The sequence below is a fragment of the Eubalaena glacialis genome, chromosome 8, assembly GCF_028564815.1.
Source record: "Eubalaena glacialis isolate mEubGla1 chromosome 8, mEubGla1.1.hap2.+ XY, whole genome shotgun sequence".
In the NCBI taxonomy this organism is placed as follows: domain Eukaryota; kingdom Metazoa; phylum Chordata; class Mammalia; order Artiodactyla; family Balaenidae; genus Eubalaena; species Eubalaena glacialis.
This window is the reverse complement of record NC_083723.1, coordinates 84,841,947-84,859,137: the sequence shown is the minus strand read 5'-3', so window position 1 is coordinate 84,859,137 and position 17,191 is coordinate 84,841,947. Positions and strand designations below refer to the sequence as shown.

General features: G+C 41.8%; 1 protein-coding gene across 4 annotated transcripts in view; it reads right to left on the bottom strand.

Annotated features, from left to right (window-relative positions):
• Positions 1-17,191, bottom strand: part of BMPER (BMP binding endothelial regulator) — a 373,674-nt gene that overhangs the window by 204,104 nt on the left and 152,379 nt on the right. The gene's annotated exons all lie outside the window — the stretch shown is intronic.

Sequence of the window (17,191 nt, the reverse complement as noted above, 5' to 3'; positions counted from 1 at the left end):
TAGGGGGCTTGTTGAAATGTAGATTTCTACAGCCCATCTTTTTCCTCTTATCTGCCACCTCCTTTACCTGAGCTCTTTTCTAAAAAGTTTGAGCTAAGCCTCCTTTGCTTTGGGATAATTTTAGAACTGTGTGGCCAGCAGAAAGGGTCCCTGATTAAACAGCCCAGCATATATGCAGAGTCTTCTGGGAGGTTGTGCGTGGTCTGCCCTGATCTGCAGGCCATGAAATCAGAGGGAGGTCTTTGTTACATCGAATTGTGGGTAGATAAGGGCATTAAAGAGAAAAATTCACCCTCTCTAAAATGGGAAAAAATGGAAAAAGACATTAACCTGTGGACAGAAGCTGTAGAAGATACAGCCAAATATCCAACAAGAAATGCAGTCGCTGATGAGTGTGATCATACCTGGAGAGGGATGAGGAGAAATCTCCACCAACAGATGAGCCTCCAACTCAACCAATATGAATCTGACATAGAGGCAGGTAATGGGAGCTCTGTACTAGCAATCCTGCACTTCCTGAATCTGAGAGTAACTGTGGATTTCTGGATTTTAGCTCGTCAACGAAGGCTTATCTTAAAAATTGCATTTCTTTTGTTAGTGATATTTGTTAAAAAGAAGAAAAATACCAAACACATGACATATAGTCAGTGATGTGTTGCTAATGTTTGACAACCAGCTCTACAGAAGAGAAAAGCCCTGCTCTTTTAGTGTATTCCAATTTCCAATGTATAAACACTACCACCATGGTCAATTTCAAGCTACCAACATAATGGCACCAAGCACAGAGCTAGAAATATAAGCACTCCAGAACACCACTGTATACACAACTATTTATCTTAACATTAGAAGTTATTGGGAGTCCCTCCCATCAAGCCTCTTAGATAGCCTCAACCACCAGAGGGCAGACAGCAGAAGCAAGAAAAACTACAATCCTGCAGCCTGTGGAACAAAAACCACATTCACAGAAAGATAGACAAGATGAAAAGGCAGAGGGCTATATACCAGATAAAGGAACAAGATAAAACCCCAGAAAGACAACTAAATGAAGTGGAGATAGGCAACCTTCCAGAAAAAGAATTCAGAATAATGATAGTGAAGATGATCCAGGACCTCGGAATAAGAATGGAGGCAAAGATCGAGAAGACGCATGAAATGTTTAACAAAGACCTAGAAGAATTAAAGAACAAACAAACAGAGATGAGCAATACAATAACTGAAATGAAAACTACACTAGAAGGAATCAATAGCAGAATAACTGAGGCAGAAGAACGGATAAGTGACCTGGAAGATAGAAGTTATTGGGTCCGTGAAACTTTTTTTTGTTCCTAACAGCAAGCGATGAACATTTGGCTAGAATTTAGGGTATTTTATTGGCATCAGAGGTCATGCTGTTTATTCTATATACCTAGATAAAATACTTAAGAATACCAAGTCACATCTTTTCAGTGATGACATTATATCTCACTCTCCTCCTCCTAAACCTGGTATACACAAGCTCATAATTTAACCAGGGGAACATTCATTTCAGTGGCTTCCAAAACTGTTGACCATCAGAAACACCTGGGGGTTAGTTAAGAATATAGATTCCCAGTGGAAACAACCCAAATGTCCACTGATGGATGAATGGATAAATAAAATATGGTGTATATATACAATGGAATATTATTCAGTCATAAAAAGGAATGAAATTATGATACATGCTACAACATGAATGAACCTTGAAGACATTACATTAAGTGAAATAAACCAGACACAAAAGGACAAATATTATATGATTCCACTTATACAAGGTACCTAGAATAGGCAAATTCATAGAGACAGAAACTAGAATAGAGGTTACCAGGGGCCGCAGGGAAGGGAGAATGAGGAATTATTGCTTAATGGGTATACAGTTTCAGTTTGGGGTGATGAAAAAGTTCAAGAAATAGATAGTGGTGATGATTGCACAACAATGTGAATGCATTTAATGTCACTGAACTATACACTTTAAAACGGTAAATTTTATGTTTTGTGTATTTTACCACAATAAAAAAAAAAAAAAAAAGGACACAGATGCCATTGGAAATTATGTTTCACTTGGTCTGGAGTGGGACTCAAGCATCTGAATATTTCACAAGCAGCCCTGACAATTCTAAGGCACATTCAGGTTCAGGACCCCTGCATTTTACAGAAGAAGAAACCAAGGCCTGGAAAGAATAACTTAGTGAAGGTCAAGTAACTAGAAGTGGCAGAGCAGGGAACTGATTCCAGATCTAATTCCAAGCCCAGACCCCTTTCACTTCATTCTTCAAATGACTGAGAGTCTTTACAACTATCCAATCCACAGGCCCCGAGGCACAGAAGCTCCCTGTCTAGATGCCTGAAAATATTACCCTGGCTTCTGCATTTAGCACTTCAGTGTGGTCTTGCCTCTAGAGCTTTGAAGTTGTTACCTTGCATTCAAAGCCTCATCAAGGTGGCCATCCCACAGTCTCCAGAACCCCAAATATCAAAAATTCCAAGTGTATTTTTAAATCTGATCCCTCTGCTGGTCTCAGGTATGGCTCAGAGAAGGCCCAGACATTCTCAGGTAGTCAGAGGGTTGCCTCATGTGTTAAACATCGGCTGGTCGATGCCCAAGCATGTCTGCAGATAAACATCTTGAGCCCTTTAACCACCAAGCTACTGGAAACATAATTAGATGGCTCTGGTATAAATAAGCCCATCTGAGTGGAGGGGGCAATCAAGTTCACAAAAATACCAATGTATTTTGTTCACGTTCATTATCACATCAGTCCTAGTAAATGTCAGCCTCTCTAGCAGATAGATTTCTATGGCAAATACACATTAGTTCTCAAGGTGAGATACCTGTCAAAAAGAGAACCTAAGGGACTTCCTTGGTGGCACAGTGGTTAAGACTCCACGCTCCCAATGCAGGGGGCCTAGGTTCTATCCCTGGCCAGGGAACTAGATCCCACATGCATGCCACAACTAAGAGTTCACATGCCACAACTAAGGAGCCCACAAGCCACAACTAAAGGAGCCCACCTGCTGCAACTAAGACCCAGCTCAACCAAATATATTAATTAAATTAATTAATTTTAAAAAAAGAGAGAACCTAAAACATTTGATCCTAAACACAAATTGTGCCAACTTCTAAGCAGACTGAAAGAGAGTATTCTCTGATCAAAGCCTGATAAGAATAGTTATAATTGTAGCATGATGGTCATCTTAAAAACAATCAGTAGCATACGTGAACATTCACGCATCTTCATAAAAAGATATGTGTCACAAATACAGACACACTTTCAACTTTGCAGTTGCCAAACTCAAGCAGCAAATCAAAGAGACCCTAAACAGACGTTGGGGGCTTTTGTTTCAAATCACTTCTTTCCTGTAGTTTTTGATGAATCATTCCAACTTTCCACTTGGAATACCTAGCTTTATTTTCACAGTTTGATAGCCTCCAGGAAACAATGCTTAATAGAAGCCTCAGAGGAGATAAGAATGTTGGGGTTTTTTGTAATAAATTTATTTATTAATTTTGGCTGCGTTGGGTCTTCACTGCGCACGGGCTTTCTCTAGTTGTGGCGAGGGGGCTACTCTTCGTTGCGGTGCACGGGCTTCTCATTGCGGTGGCTTTTCTTGTTGCGGAGCATGGGCTCTAGGTGCGCGGGCTTCAGTAGTTGTGGCGCACAGGCTAAGTTGCTCCATGGCATGTGGGATCTTCCCAGACAAGGGATCGAACCCGTGTCCCCTGCATTGGCAGGCAGATTCTTAACCACTGAGCCACCAGGAAAGTCCTGAGATAAGAATGTTTTGATTTTAAGCCATTTTGAGATGATAAGCATCACCGTGATTTCATTCCTGTAGTGAAATGTCAGACAGGAGTGGGGGAAAATCATTTTAAAGTGTAGAGCGTTTTGCTCTCCGTGGTGGGCAAGTTAGAAGCAGTAACAGAGTAGTTTTCAGAGCAGCTGTAGAAAACTCGAAGCCCAATTAGAAGTGTGTTTTATATGATATTATAAAAGGAAGCACATAATCATACCAAAATGACGGTAACTAGGAAATCTGAAGCCATAATTGCATATTATTTGGTAACGCTGCACAATACAGTGAAAGATCTACTAAAAATTGCATTAAGGTTATCACTAAGTCTATAAGTACTGAAATATACTACAGCCACTACCACATGAAAATACACTTAGGCTATGGTGATTTTAAGGATTTTTTTAAACCTCTATGGAATTCAGTGAAGAAACAGTAAAGTGACAGGAGCTTGGGAATGGTTTATAGACAACCAGCCATTTTTCAGCCCTACGTATCCATTTTTATTCTCTCCCTATAATTCTCATTCAACTCTTTTTAAGTTCTGCTGAATTCCAAAAAAGGACTTAAGATGTATATGGCTCAACAGTATATTTAAGATGTATATGGCTCAATATACTAAATATGCAGTTGATTTCAAGAGACATGTACTAAACCAGGAAGACTGGAATTTGGTTCCAATTTTCCTCTCTTCCTCACCTTTTTCCAACATGTATTCAACTACTGTGTGACAGGCACAGTGATTGTGGCTGAGAACACTATGGTTCCTGCCCTCACAAAACCTCTAGTTTAGTGGGAGTTACAGAAAATGAAAACACTAAATCACAGTTGTGCCTAGTGTTAAGAAGGAGAGATACTTAATTCCATGGCAAGTGGCCATGGAGGCCGGGAAGTGATGCCTAAAGTGAAAGCTGAAGAAAGGGTAAAAGTCAACTAGATGACATAGGGTGGAAAAGCAGCCAGGAAGAGCGAGCAGTATGTACAAAGCTCCATGACCAGAAGCGGCACAGAACACTGAGAGAAACAAAACAAAGTCTCCTAACCGCAGGAGTCCAGAACAAGGGAGGCTAGAGAGGTAAGCAGGAGCCAGACATTACAGGGAGGAAAGGGAACAGCCAAGGGTGAGCACTTGCTAGCACTTGTTGTGTGCAGGATCCATAAGGTATATTCTAGCTCTAAGTGCCATTCTTGATAGATGCTTCTACCTGCCATGCATACCAGAGATGCTCTGACTATGGTTGGTAGATTCTAAGGTGATCCTCAAGACTTCCACTCCCTGATACCTCCACCTTGTGTAATCCCCGGCCCTTGAGTGTGGGCAAGACTTGTGGATGTGATGGATGTCACTACCATGATTAGGTTATACAAAGATGAAGCGATTTTACAGGTGTAATTAAGATCCCTAATCAATTTCACTTTGAGTCATTAAAGAGGGAAATTTTCCTGAGTGGGCCTGACCTAATAAGTGAGCCCTTAAAAAGAGTCCATAGGGCAGAGAGACACTCTCCTGTTAGCCTTGAAGAAGTAAGCCATTCTACAGCTACAAGGAATCGAATTCTAACAACACGAGCTTAGAAGATGACCTTGAGCCTCAGATGAAACCGCAGCCCTGGCTGACCTTGACTGCAGCCTTGTGAGACCCAGCTAAGCCATGCCCAGAATCCTAACACATGGAAACTATGCGATAATAAATGACTGTTATTTTAGGTCACTAAGTTTGATGACAAACTTGTTATGCATCAATAGAAAATAAATAGACTGGACATTGGTAGCTGAAGGAAGCTCTGTCAGGCTGGTAGCCATTGAAGAGGATTCCCATGTTTTTTATATGGATGCCAGGTCCACACCTGATTGCAACACTTTGCATATGATATGACAAGAGACCAGGACCACGATTCTCCTCTGTCACAATGAGGAACATTCTCAACTTGCCCACTTCAGAAAAGTAAAAACTGATGCACCCCAAGTCAGCAGCTAGCCTCAGAAATCTAATCTTCTAACTTAAAGGCAATTACAAACTCTTCACTTAAACTGTCTTCCAAAATCCCATGGAGTCTAAAACACTGAGGCTGTTAATAGAAGGACTGAAGCAAATTTGACAGAGAAAGCAGATCTCTCTTTTAAGTTTTCTTACTAGTTTTAACAACAAAAACAGGTTTTGTAAAGTATGATTTTAATGTTAACAAGATCTTTTCAAACAAATAGGGTCTTTTTTTAATTTAAATGCCAAAATAGCCTGGTTTATATTATAGGAAGCCAATGTATGAAATATAACATTTTATATATCTTTTTTCAGTTAGAGAAAAGGAGGGAGGAAAACAAATCCCTCAAGTTATTGTTTTTTTCTCTTGTCTTTAAAGACATATTAACGACCTCCACTCAAATTTGGGGGGCTGAATAGGTAAAACTAGTTATACTGTTAAAGGTTAAAATAGTTATAGCTTACAATATACATGCAGGCATCTCATAATCTAACAACTTCAAGAAACACGTCAAGAATTCTCCTAAGCTCAAAATCATGGTAAAAATAACAGTGGCACTGGAATTGAGTAGCTCCGTGATGGGAATGTTTCTCAGAGCAATGTAATTTCCTAAGATGTTTTAAGTGATAGGTCAGAGTCTCAGTATTAAAGCAGCTAGGAGTAAAGCTGCTGGAGACTGCTTTCTGTATGCATAGACTGACTCTGGAAGGATTCCCACAAATCCGGTAAATGGTAATCTCCAGGAAAGGGTACAAGGTTGCTAGGGTCGAGAATAGGAAGAAGCCTTACTTTTACTATAGATGTTTTTGTGTATTTTTTTAATAAATTTATTTATTTATTTATTTTTGGCCGCGTTGGGTCTTCGTTGCTGCGTGTGGGCTTTCTCTAGTTGCGGCGAGCGGGGGCTACTCTTCATTGTGGTTGGCGGGCTTCTCACTGTGGTGGCTTCTCTTGTTGTGGAGCATGGGCTGTAGGCGTGCAGGCTCAGTAGTTGTGGCTCGTGGGCTCTAGAGCGCAGGCTCAGTAGTTGTGGTACATGGGCTTGGTTGCTCCGTGGCATGTGGGGCCTTCCAGGACCAGGGCTCGAACCCATGTCCCCTGCATTGGCAGGTGGATTCTTAACCACTGTGCTACCAGGGAAGTCCCTTTTGTGTATTTTTAATTGTATGAATGCATTATCTATCAAAAATATTTTATGAAACCAGGCATACACATACATACTCACAAAAGAGTAAAGCTCATATGAATTGTCTCCCTGGGGCACTGCAGTACAGTCATAGATACTGAAGAGGAAAAGAAAGTAAGTTTAGGGGTTCCCCAAAAAAGTCAATAAGTGAGAAAAGCCACCTCCTCCTAAGCCACATGTTGTTTCCAATACCTCCACAAAGCTTCTTTGCCCACGTACTTCCTCTGAAATTGCTGGTCCACCCACAGTATAAAAGTCCATGGAGGGAGAAGGGGTGTGACACAGATGAAACTGATGCAGACAAAACTGATGCCAGTGTCTCTCTCACTCCTTCATCTCTGGAGCCCTCCTAATTCTCCAGGTCTTTCCTCCCTCCTTCTTATCTCATAGGCAGTGTATGTATTACCAGGCAGAAGAATGGAGCATTTGGAGTCTGAGCCCTGCTACCTCTGAGCAACTGTGGGATCTTGAAAAACATCACTTCCCTTCTCTAAGCATCTCTGTTTCCCCATCTGTTAAATCAGAACAATAATAACCACCACCTCAGGGGTGACTATAACATTATCTATGAAAACCTAAAGACTGGGGTTTGTCTATTCCAAAATAGTCTCTAAATCTAGTTCACAGTACAGTTTAAATGACTGGTAGAGTATTAACCTTAAGGTAGGTCATTCCTTATTTGGGATGTGAAACCTGGGACAAACTGCATCCGGGTCAATCATACATAATAACTACCAGAGATTTTGGTGATGTCTAAAAGGAAGGAAAACAGAGGTTGGGCAAAGAGCTGCTCTTTTGTTTGGGCAGCAGACAATGCACGGTTATAACTGCTAAAAGAAATCTGGTTAAAAGCAAACAACCAGATTGACACATGCATGGAAAAACTCACGGTTATTCCATCTTAAACCGTGTAAACAACAGGACAATGTATTCTGTCAACATAGGGAGTGTAGTTTTTTTTTTTTTAAGTTTTTTTAAATGCTCATTCCTATATATGGTAATCGGCTGGCTCCCTCCAAAACAGCCACATAGCAATATTCTGAAAGGCACTGTCATCTTCCAAGTCATTCTCGAAGCAAAAGGAGAAGCGGCTCCTGATTTGTGACCTTGTACTGCTTTAAAGGCAAGCTATAATTAATAATACTCAATCTTTTACCATTATTCATAGCTCTATTTTACTTTGGTCAGCACTTGGTTTCTATAAATGAGCCCAATCCCCTTAAAATTCTGCATGCATGTTTTGCTCCCTAATTATTTACCAGAACCTAGGATGGTTGTCCAGTTTTGGAAATCAGTGTGCAAATATTTATATTTTGCCTCTTTCCTTTCATTTTCTGAGACATCATAGGATCTTTTTAAATCAAATATAAAAATTAAACTATTAAAAAACAACCCATGGGATCACAACCCATAGAAAAATGAGACAAGGCACAGAGAAATCAAAGACAAGAAAAGATTGTGGAAAATAAATCCCACTTGAGAAATGAAAGACTATTTTCTTATATCTTTCATCAAAGTATTGTGGACAATTAATATTTTATGCTCTGTATGAAGAAAGAGGATGGAATTTGACCTATAAATGGTTGAAAAACACCTTATTTGTTTATTATCCACTAATAACAAACATATATTCAGATAACAAGTACATTATTGTTCATGAAAGAACCCCAAATTAAAGGGTGATTCTCAGTCCAAGTAAATACAGAAAAGCTGCCAAAGCCGTCTGCTTGACTCTCAATGATCTCATTTGTTTTCATCAAATAATATTGAGATTTTTCAAATTAGATTAATCTTTTGCCCAGTTATTAGGCTATATGGATTAAAATGTATGACAATTATTAGCATAAAATAATCTGAAAAGTACACTGAAACACTTGCTTGAGAAGAATAAGTTATAATTTACTTACTTTTTTGTTTGAAAGAATAATCTGGCTTCATAAAAGGTAAGAACAATTTGGTAAGCACTGCCAGGTATCCCATAAATACCTGGCATGGGATCAGTAAATACTTGTTGAATGAATGAATGAATGGAACATATGAGCAATCTGATTGAAGCAAACAAGAACACAAATGCCTATACACACACACACACACAACCTTCCTAAAAATCCTTTTGGAAATATGAGTTTTCATATTTATGTCTCAGCAGATTTACTCTACTGCTTCCTTTTCAATACCAACATCTTCTTCAGAGGAAAATAAGCAGAAGTCATGATAGGATTCTTCATGTTTTTGTCTGACCCCCCTCACCCTCCCCTAAACAATCAACAAACAAAAACTTCAAAGCCCAGGAAATGGTATTTTAACAAGTGCCCTAGCTGATCATGAGTGGTGGGCAATGCCTAAGAACTATTCCATGCCTTTGTGTGGATCACGACCTTCACCTGGGAGCTTCCCACAAACAGCTCTCTTTGGATGTGATGAACTCCTTCTTAATCACAAAAATGAGTTGCCTCTTCTGGAAAGCCTTCCCCAGCACACTCCCCTTGCCCTCTGCACTCTGGCACACTTTCCCTGGAGAACTTCCCCCGTTGGATGGTATTGTTTTGTCCCTCCAGTAGAGCAAGCTCCTTGAGGGCTTGGATACCCTCTGGTTGATCTTTGCGTCACTAACACCTTGGCAAATGAGTGATTTAAGTTCTCTGAGCCTTCGGTTTCCTCATATATAAAATGAGAAAGACAGAAATGCCCCTGCTGTTGTGAGGACTAAGTGGTGAGCATAAACCAGCTAACCCAGTATCCAGCACTGGGGGGAAACACATCCCTTTGGGACTACTACTATGAAGGTAACAGGTGAGGATAAAGGTTTTAAAATCAACCAGACAATTCACACCTCACCACCCACAGGGCTTCAACAACACTAAGTGGAAAAGCAAATGCCACGGCTTTCTCAAAGGGTCAAAGCTCTTGGTAAATACAAGCAGGTTCCACTTTTCATCACACCAGAAGGTGACCAACATATAGAAGACCTTGTTTTCCTGTAGGAACAATATCATCACTGAGCCTGGCCTCAAAACAAAGAATAGGAATGCTCCTTAAAGACCCATAGAGAATGAGCATAGTCCTTACAGATGTAATAAATATAAACTTCTGTAATTATTTAAAGGAATGAAATGAGACGCCACATAATTACAAATAAACTATGAACACTAATTACAAGTGTTCCCAAATATACGTCAGTACACATAGAATATAGATATAAACATAAGCATAAATTAATATGGGAATTTTAAATGGCCCAAATTTCTTAAGAGACTGTCCAAGAAAGAATGAGCTGATGATATGCCTTCTTCTCTCTGTGCTTTCCCCCTATTGGAAATAACAAAACAAAAAGTAGTAACTTCAGAGAGTCTTCAAATGCCTCAAATGTGAACTATGTTTGATAACTGAGATGATGAAAATGAGGATGATGATATTTTCTCATTGAAAAATCATTCTTAGAAATAAGAGGCATGTAAAACAGTCCCCCTTTCTTCATCGAGCCTATATTCTAAACTTAGTTGATTCTGTTACTGCAGTTCAGTTCATTGGGTGAAATTTTGCAAAAATACCACCATTCAAGTCTTAATTTGTCGACAACTGTCGGTGCTTTCTATATTTCATTGAAAAACAAAAAAGAATTGCTGACCCTCAGTTAGGTTCTTTAAAAGGAACTTGATACCATTTCTCACAAAACCACAGAAAGGGGGAGGAAAATATCCCCTGTAATATGGGAGAAACCCAGAACAGGAAAGAACTGGGATAGGAGTGTGCATGTGGCAGTCTCAAATAAAGAGTTGGCTGTATGGGAAGTGTACGGGCAACAAGGCTATATGCGCAAGTTTTTAAGGCAAAAGCAGCTGATTTGCCTAAATGTTGCTATGTGTAATACCAACTTCTCCTCTAGTCTATCATAATCTTTTAGGAAGAAAGGCTTGAAAACTCTCAAAGGAATAGGAAAGGAGACTAGCCTTGCCTCTTTTGGAGGCCGCTGAGTAAGGTCCATTACAATTTAACTTGTGCACGCCTCTCCCCACAGCACTTTGATTTCCAGGTTTGTCTTTGAGCATCAGACACACAGGGGCACAACAAGAATGGCAAGTTGGTTCCCTATAGCTTGGCATAAAACTGAAAGTCTAAACGTCTATCAACAGGGAGATGTTAAATAAATTATTGTACGTCTGTGCTATGGGATCCACACAACTAAAAAGCATGAACTGGCATGGGAAAATTCCTAAATCGTATTACTGTAGAGATATTTTTAAAAAGCAAACTGTGAAAGAAAAATTACTATTTAATTTCATTTATGTAAAAATAAAACCACACATACAAAATTACATATATATATAAATGTGTGTATATGTAATAAACTGGAAAAGGTCTGGGAAAGACACAATAAATTGATAACAGTTGTTATTTCTGAAAAGAGTGGGTTTTTGTAGCTCAGAAAAGACTTTACTCCCTTGTTTAAATTTTTAGCATGATAATGTATTGATGTAGTAGTGAGATAGCTACTACATCAATAGTTAAAATTAAAAATAAAGTTAAAATTGAAAATAATTATGCTAAGGAAGGGAAAGAGGAAGAGAAAGAAGTTGGAAAAGAAAAAAAAAAGTTTCAGCAAATGATGGGAGGTCCTTTGCCAGTTCTTGGGGCTCAAGTCCCACCACCCTCCCCGCCGTTTATTTACACAACTGAATAACTAGGAAGAGTTTTGATAACCATTCACCAGCACTTCAACATTTGAGTTATATTTTCTTGGTCATTATCTACTTTTCTTTCTTTCTTATACCATCATTCTAATGATTAAAAAAATTTCAAAATAGCAGGAGAGCAAAGGATCACAGCCTCACAGCTACGAGGGGCAAAGAGATTTCACCCCAAAGATGCACTGACCAGGGCAGATATCGACCAAGAGCCTCTCACAGATGTGCTTCCCATTCCTTCATCAGAAAGACCCACCTTCTCTCTTCCTTTCCTTTCTCTACCTGGTAGCAGTGGTTCTCAAGCCTCAGCCCCATGAGAGTCCCAGTGGTGACCTAAAAATGTAGACTCAGGGGACCGGGGGCAGAGCTTGTGATACAGAAGGCCTGCAAGCCTAATGGTGAGACCGGTCTGTCCCCCATCGCTGTCATTTACTAGCTCTGTCGCCTTGGGGCTCTCAGTGCCACCACTTCATGTGTAAAACGGGGCTATGATGGTACCTCCCTTAGTAGGCTGTGAGGATCCAGTGCCTGACTCTGCGTAAGGACTATATATATGCTCGAGCCCCTGCAATTTTGATGAAGATGATCAGGATCTCAGTTACTACTGTTATTGGGCAAGGCCCACGAAGCTGCATTATCATAGGTGAGTCTTTGGTCCACTGCATTTTGAGAAACACTGCTTACACTCACAATTCCCTCAGGTAAGAGGAAGAACAAACAAACACAAACAATACTCCAGCGAAACTCAAAGCAACTAGCTTGGACTATTGCTGCATCCAGTTAGCAATACTAGATTTCCCCTTCCCGTGTGCCTGCTGATGGTAGAAAGGTTTTCTAGAAGGGGTGTCTTTGCTGGGAAGCCTGGTAGGCCCAGGCCCTTCACCCATTCTGCCAGGTTAGGTACGTGCTGTGCTCACCTTTACAAGAGGCCGGATCTGTCTGGTGATCAGCTTTAAAAACAGCATAAGGTGGTACCTCTGAATGCAAATGACTTTCAAAATACAGGAGAATTAAGTCCATCAGCTCTCCATTCACCATGCGTTAACTGGCCGGAGGGGCTTTGAGGTCCCTTCAACGCCCGCCCTGAATCCGCTTCCCGGACCCGCCCCGGAAGCAGAGAAGGGGGCTCCGGTCCGGAGGCGGGAAGCCCTGGAGGGAGGAGCCCTGGAGGGAGGAGCCCCGGAGTCTCGGGCGGAAGTCGGTGTGGCCCCGGTGGATGTCCTGCATCTATCTCCTCTTCCCCCTCCTCCTACCGGTTGGCGCTGGTCGCTGCCAGCGCGGCACGGGGTCCCCGAGAGTAAGAGCCGCGGTGGCTGTGGATCGGGAGCGCCCGCGGGTGTTCCAGGCCCTTCCCCTGCCAGGCACAGAGCCCCAGGTCTGTAGGAACAGGGTGCGAGTCCTGGCTAGCCATTGCAAACTTTTTGTGACTTAGTGCAAATCATTAAGTCAGTTCCTCATCTGTAAAATGGGCTTCGTATTACAGATTTAGCACAGTCAAATAAATGTATGCGTCGACTGCAAAACAAACAAACAAACAAAATTGACCCTGAGATAATCTTGCCTGGACATCATTCTGCTCTAAAATAAAGTATTATCAACAAACTCCTCATTACTACGACTCCTCATGGAATCATTCGAAGTAAAAGTTAAAACCTCCAGTGTTAGCACAGAGCACGCCCGTTGGAAGAGGGCTTAGGAGAAGCACAGCTGCCACGGTTGTCTCAGAGTATCTGCTCCACACTGAGGATTTGCTGCTGTCCTTGTTCCACTGTGTGATCAGAGGACACGAGATGGGGAGGAGAGGTTTACCCAGATTCCTTGGGAGGCCAAATCCAGAGTGGTTTCTGGGTTCACACCAAGATCTCCTCTCTACCCAGGCAATGCTCTTGATTCTCCCTTTTTGGTCGTTATTCCTTTACTGCACATGTTCTTTGGTTTCAGCTTCTTGTGCTTACCCTTGCCCAATGCTAAAATCCAGGGTATAACCTAAATGCCCAGGAATGGAGAAATGACCCAATGAATGTTGGTACATTCCCACGAAGATTCTTATGTGCCCATTAAGGACAGTATTTCCAAACAAGTTGAGAAGACGTTATGCCCTGATGTTAAGTGGGAGAAGAAAAAAAAAAAAGCAAAAAACCCCAGAAATAACACAATTCGATAGTAAGATATCAACTAGGTAAACACTTCGACGTGGGAAAAAAATACAGAAAACATATATCAAATATTAACTGTTGTTACTTCTGGGTGGTGGGATTATGAGTAATTTATTTTCTGCTTTTCCACAGTTTAGCCTATTTTTAAAAGCTTCTTCTATGAGCATATGTAACTATTCTAATCAGAAAAACATAAATAGGGGCTTCCCTGGTGGCGCAGTGGTTGAGAGTCTGCCTGCTGATGCAGGGGACACGGGTTCGGGCCCTGGTCCGGGAGGATCCCACATGCCGCGGAGCAACTGGGCCCGTGAGCCACAACTACTGAGCCTGCGCGTCTGGAGCTTGTGTTCCGCAACAAGAGAGGCCGCGATGGTGAGAGGCCCGCGCACAGCGATGAAGAGTGTGGCCCCCGCTCGCCGCAACTGGAGAAAGCCCGCGCACAGAAACGAGGACCCAACACAACCATAAATAAATAAATAAATAAATAAATAAATAAATAAATAAATAAATAAATAAATCTAAAAAGAGACGTTAAAAAAAAAAAAAAGAAAAACATAAATAAACCAGTGCAAATACAACTGTGTCCCAGGAGAAACCCAGGAGACAAAAACTGTATTACGGAGTAGAAATAGAGAAAATGAAGGGGGGCATCTTAAGAGCCCCCTCTACAGCCTGACAAGTCAGCACTTTTCAGGAGTCTCTCTCAGGAAGGTCCACCTCAGGGCAGGCTGGGGATTTTGATCTCCCCCAAAAGGACTGGACTTTACTGTCAGAAAGAGAACTCAGGGCGCTGAATTCACTGATCTGTTCTTGGGTCCAGTTTAATTTGAAGAGACTTTATCATCTTAAGTTCAAAAAGAACACTCATGAAATGTATTTGTCACAAGTATCCCTTTCCCTTGGAAGATTAGGAGGATCAAAGGAAAGAATGATGATAAAGGAAACAGCAGGACAAGAAGGAAAGTAGGTTACACACTACAGCAACCCAAAGTGCCCTCCTGTGCTACGGTTAACGGGAAATGAACCTAATGCCTCGGGCATGGTTCCTTCACACATTCTGCTTCCACCCTGTAGCATCCAACTCATCTCTCAGTGGCGAGGCAGCCTTGCAAGATGAAGATGGCAAATCAGCCGTTAAAAAAATAAAGAATTAAATAGAAGAGGTTCTTTAAGGTGAATCAACAATAACTTAGACACACATTGGCTCAGTAATGTATTCTTTTCTTTCTTTTTCTTTTTATTTTATTTATTTATTTATTTTGGCTGCATCGGGTCTTAGTTGCGGCACGTGGGATCTTTGGTGAGGCATGCGGGATCTTCTGTTGCAGCACGCGGGCTTCTCTCTAGTTGTGGCGTGCAGGGTTTTTGTTGTTGTTGTTTTCTCTCTCTAGTTGTGGCCCGCAGACTCCAGGGCACGTGGGCACTGTAGTTTGCGGCAAGTGGGCTCTCTCGTTGAAGCGGGCAAGCTCAGTAGTTGTGGTGCTCAGGTTTAGTTGCCCCGAGGCACGTGGGATCTTAGTTCCCCCACCAGGGATCGAACCCACGTCCGCTGCATGGGAAGCCGGATTCTTTACCACTGGACCACCAGGGAAGTCCCAGTAATGTATTCTTTTTTTTTTTTTTTTTTTTAATTTAATTTATTTATTTATGGCTGTGTTGGGTCCTCATTTCTGTGTGAGGGCTTTCTCTAGTTGTGGCAAGCAGGGGCCACTCTTCATCGCGGTGCACAGGCCTCTCACTATCGTGGCCTCTCTTGTTGCGGAGCACAAGCTCCAGACGCGCAGGCTCAGTAGCTGTGGCTCACGGGCCCAGTTGCTCCGCGGCATGTGGGATCTTCCCAGACCAGGGCTCAAACCCACGTCCCCTGCATTGGCAGGCAGACTCTCAACCACTGCACCACCAGGGAAGCCCCCAGTAATGTATTCTTAATTGGAATTACTTTATCTGACCATCAGCTTGGGAGACGCCTAAGAAATTACTATTTCAGGTCTTGCATCAATAGCTCTCAGAAGTCACGTGAGTAAAACATCTGCCTCCCAACTCCGTAGGAAAGAGGTGAGAAGTAAATGGTTGATTTCTCCTGCTCCAAAAGGCTTCAGAAGATGCATTTTTATAGTCAAGTCCATCAGGTTATTTACAGAGCACCTACTATATTTATATAAACCGAGAAATGTTTGCATGCCAGGCACTTTGCTAAACACATTGACTGTGTCTCGCCATTAGCTCCCTCCAACACAATTATTATCCTCATTTAACAGGAGAGGGAACTGGGGTAGAAAGAGGTACCATGTCTCTACCTGCTCAAGTGAAAACCTTGGGGTATTAGTTTCTCAGGCTGCTGTGACAAATTACCACCAGCTTGGAGGCTTAAGACAACAGAAATGTATTCTCTCACAGTTCTGGAAAGTAGAAGTCCAAAATCAAGGTGTTGGCAGGGCCATGCTCCATCTGAAGCTTCTAGGGAAGACCCCTCCTGGCCTTTTCCCAGCTCCTGGTAACCCGAGGCATTCCTTGGCTTGGGGCAACACAACTCCAACCTCTGCCTCTTATTTATTTATTTATTTATAGACGTAAACATTATAGTTTAAGTGTATAAATAGTAACTATAATAACTATAGTTACTCATAAACAACTTGGCATTAATCCTTGATGTGTGGATTTCATATAATAGTGTGCGTCAAAAAGTTCAAAGTCCTCCTTGAGTGTAGAGACTTGTGGGTTGTCACTAGAAATGGCGCTTTAGTTTACTTGGTTTCTATGGAGCTCCTTTTGAGAGCTCTACAGAAGGGAGCCTCCCCTTTGCAGCTCCAAAAAAGGATATTCTTCTGTGGGGGTAGAAATCACCTGGTCAAGATCTCTTTCAGAGGTTCCCACCCAGGCTGCACATTAAATCTCCCGGGAGCTTCTTCAAAAGATAGATGCCTTAGCCCCCCTCCCCAGGGCAAGTGAATCTGAATCTCAGCAACAGAGCCCAGGCGTCTATACCTGCCCCTCTTGTTATACAGCCACCTTCTCTGTGTGTCTCTGTCTGCTCTTCATATAAAGACACCAGTCATATTGGATTTGCAGCCACCCTAATCCGGTATGACCTTATCTTAACTAATTACATCTCCAAAGATCCCATTTCCAATTAAGGTCACATTCTGAGGTTCCTAATGGACATGAACTTTTGGGGAACACTCTGCAACCCAGGATGCATCTTCAGGGTGAGAAATCTCTTTGCAACCCAGAACTGTTGGATTTGGACTTGGCAGTGTGACTCCGGAGCCCACATCCTGAACCACTGTGCTCATTTTGACCTCTGGGGGACCACACTGCATACACTGACATACACTAGGTGACATCAGAGCGTGACCTGGCTCCTGTCCTGAGGAG